The sequence below is a fragment of the Bombina bombina genome, chromosome 1 (genome assembly GCF_027579735.1).
Source record: "Bombina bombina isolate aBomBom1 chromosome 1, aBomBom1.pri, whole genome shotgun sequence".
Taxonomy (NCBI): Eukaryota; Metazoa; Chordata; class Amphibia; order Anura; family Bombinatoridae; genus Bombina; species Bombina bombina.
In genome coordinates this window covers 60,627,734-60,631,440 of record NC_069499.1, presented here as the reverse complement: position 1 = coordinate 60,631,440, position 3,707 = coordinate 60,627,734, and positions in this window count along the sequence as shown.

Below are 3,707 nucleotides of genomic sequence, written 5' to 3'. Positions count from 1 at the left end.
GGCCCATAGCAAAAATGTCGAACATTTAGTTTGTTTAATTAAAACAACATGGCGTACTATAAGCATAACAATTACTCTAAATTGTGAGAGAGAAAAAACATTACAAATATATTTAATGATGATAGGAAAGCTCATTAATTAATATTTTATGATATTGCGGATGCAGGTGCTAAGCCCTTACGGTGCAAGTTTTCTCATGTGACCTTAGAGGGCTCGTTTCCATTGAGCCGTAATTCCGTTTGCGTGCACTCGATAAATATGCTGTCAGAAGCAATATCGTTTATTAACTGCTTCCAACGGCCCGTTATAACCCAATTTCGGCAACCGGATTCCGGCTGCAGAAAAAATTATTGTGTCCCATACAAAGTATAGGAAGTCGCTGCCGATACACTAACAAAAATTACACCCAGCTCAACAAGGTGTAAAATAGGAAAAAGGTGCTCTTTGAGACCTTTTTCCCATTGAAATCTAACCCGACACGTCAAAACCCCTCTATCCACCATCCCCCCTACATTGCAATTTATAATAAATGTATTAACCTCTAAACCGCCAAGCCCCACAACGCAAACAAGCTATTAAATCTATTAACCCCTAATCTGCAATGCCCCCACAACTCAAACTATCTATTATATCTATTAACCCCTAATCCGCAATGCCCCACAATGCAAACTATCTATTTAATCTATTAACCCCTAATCCGCCATTAACCCACATCGCAATTAACCAAATAACTAATCACTAAGACCCCTAACCTAACACCCCCTAAATTAACCCCGTTACATAAATTAAAATAATCCTAAATTACAATTAAAATAAAAAAACAAAAATTACTTAAAAAATAAAAAAATAAGTTTTAATTAAGCTAAAATTACAGAAAATAAAAAAGTCTAACATTACATAAAATAATAAACAAAATGATCAAAAATAAAAAAATTAAACCTAATCCCTATGAAAATAAAAAAAGCCCCCCAAAATAAAAGCACCCCCTAATCTAATAATACACTACTAATAGCCTTTAAAAGGGCCTTTTGTAGGGCATTGCGCTAATTAAACAGCTCTCTTACCTTTAAAAAAAGAGAGAAAAAAGTTCCCCCTAACAGTAAAACCCCTCACCCACCAAACCCCCCAAAATAAAAAAAACTAACACTAAAAAACCCTAACCTACCCATTGCCCCTAAAGGGGCATTTGTATGGGCATTGTCCTTAAAGGGCATTCAGCTTTTTTTATTGCCCTTAAAGGGACATTCAGCTCTTTTTCAGTGGCCAAATCCCTAATCTCCTAATCTAAAATAAAATAAATAATAATTTAGCGGGTGTTAGGTTAGTGATTAGTTATTTGCGTTGCGGGGTTTGCAGCTTAGAGGTTAGTAGATTTATTAGGTTAATTGCGATGTGGGTTAATGGCGGATTAGGGGTTAATAGATTAAATAGATAGTTTGTGTTGTGGGGGCATTGTCAATTAGGGATTAATAGATTAAATAGATAGTTTGCATTGTGGGTGGTGGCGGTTTAGGGGTTAATAACTTTGATAGGTACTTTGCGGTATGGGGTTTGGCAGATTAGGGGTTAATACATTAGTTATTGCGGTGGGGGGTTTGCGGTTAAGAGGTAGATATCGTGCATACATTAGGTGATTTTATTCTAACAGCGAGCGATGGATAAAATATATGGCGCCGCACTTGTATGCAGTGCTGTATAAGCGATTGAGTGTAGTGTAAGGTCGGTTTACCATAGTAGCCTATTAATGTTTTAGAAATCCGGCATCGGGTAGAAGTGTTAACACAACGCTAATTTACACCTACACGAAAAGAGCGACTGCTCGCAAAGCGGAAACCTTTTCAATGGAAACCTAGTACTAAAACGGAACCGTAAATTACTTTTAGCTGTCAGCCCCTTCTGTAGCTTACAGCTCCATTTTAAACGGCTCAATGGAAACAAGCCCAAAGTTGGTGGAGTTAAGTCACCCTCTCCTAATCTGTCCAGAGGATTGACAACCCTTGCTTTCATCAGATTGGTTGTGCAAAATCAGGAGGTGGGGCTGCACAAACATTGACTTTTGCCTTGCTAGCTGCAGTCTTGGGTGGACAAGTTCCCTGCCTGTGAACGTTTTCCACCTGCACTTTCGTAAACAAGCCCTTTATTTCTCAAAAAAAAGGTCTGTTTCAAATTCTTGTGAAAACACAACTATTTTAATCTAGAAAATTATATTATATTATTATACACTTCCTCCAATCATCAGGTTGTGAACATTCTAATTACATGATTTAATAATATATAGTTTAGCAGGAACCTCTCTGTAATGTTAGATCAGTCCCCCACCCTCCCAATAAAAAGATCCATAGAACATAATTTAAATATAAATCTATCACTTTGCAGTAAACATGACTTCAGTTGAACGGTCTATTTATTTTCAGCAGCTTCGGGTCTTTTAAAGGGCTAAGATAACATATTCAGTTTAATATTAGTGACATTAAAATAATTAGGTGCTGTGCATATATCAAAGCTGCAGCAAGTTAACTGAAAACCTGGAGTTGAAAACACGTTTAGCCGTCTTTTAACTGTAGCACTTTGGTAACATCATTCCAGACTCCTGAGTCATTTTCCTTCAAAGGTCTAGTTTCAGTTTTCCTGCCAGTGTAAATGATTTGAGAGTTGCATATCAGAGCTGAAAGCCATATGTTACAGTTATCCTGGGTGAAATTATGTAGTTGTTATGTAGTGTAAAAAACATCCAAACAGTGTACTCTTAAACAGTGTAATTGTCTGGAACCCCAGGGTGGTTCTAGAGCATAAAATTTGGGGTGGGAAAAGATAAAGACTAAACTAAATATGAAATATAATATAAAAATGTTCAGTGGTTCTGGGGGTGGAAAATCTTTTTCTACTTATTTTTGCTTTAAAGGGACATGAAACCCACATTTGTTTCTTTCATGATTCAGATAGAACATACAATTTAAAAAAACGTTCCAATTTACTTCATTATCTCATTTGCTTCATTCTCCTGGTATCCTTTGTGGAAGGAGCAATAATGCCCTACAGGGAGTAATCTGAAAGCCAATGACAAGATGCATATATGTGTAGCCACCAATCAGCAGCTTCTGAGCCTACCTAGGTATACTTTTCAACAAAGTATACAAAGAGAATGAAACGAGTTAGATAATATAAATACATTGGAAAGTAATTTAAAATTGCATGCTCTATCTGAATCATGAAAGAAAACAAAATGGGTTTCATGTCCCTTTAATTTGTATTTAGCTTCTTTCTCCCTGCTTTTAAATGTCCTTGTAAAATCAGGAATGCTGGGAACTTTGAGATTTGGGGTAGTTATGGTAATTACATATTAATGAATTATGGTAAACACCACCAGCTCTCCCCTACATACCTCTCAACATTGTCCCTTATGGAGAGGCTGGTGGCTTAGTCAGAGTGATCTGAAGCAGACATGTTAAACCAGGGAGCTGTCAGGTCATGTCAGTTAGAGTGGGTAGAGCTGACTCTGTAGTTGGGTGGAGTTGGGCAGGAATAATACGGATTCTACAGTCACCAGTGCAGGAGCTCATAGGCTGAGGTTTCATTGACAACCCTGATATATTGGTCTTACTAGCCAATAGCACCCAACTGGGATCTGCAATATACGACACTCGCTTGTTTGGGGTGATTGACATGCCCTGCTCTCACGCAATTTCTTGCACAAGAGCAGGGGGCAG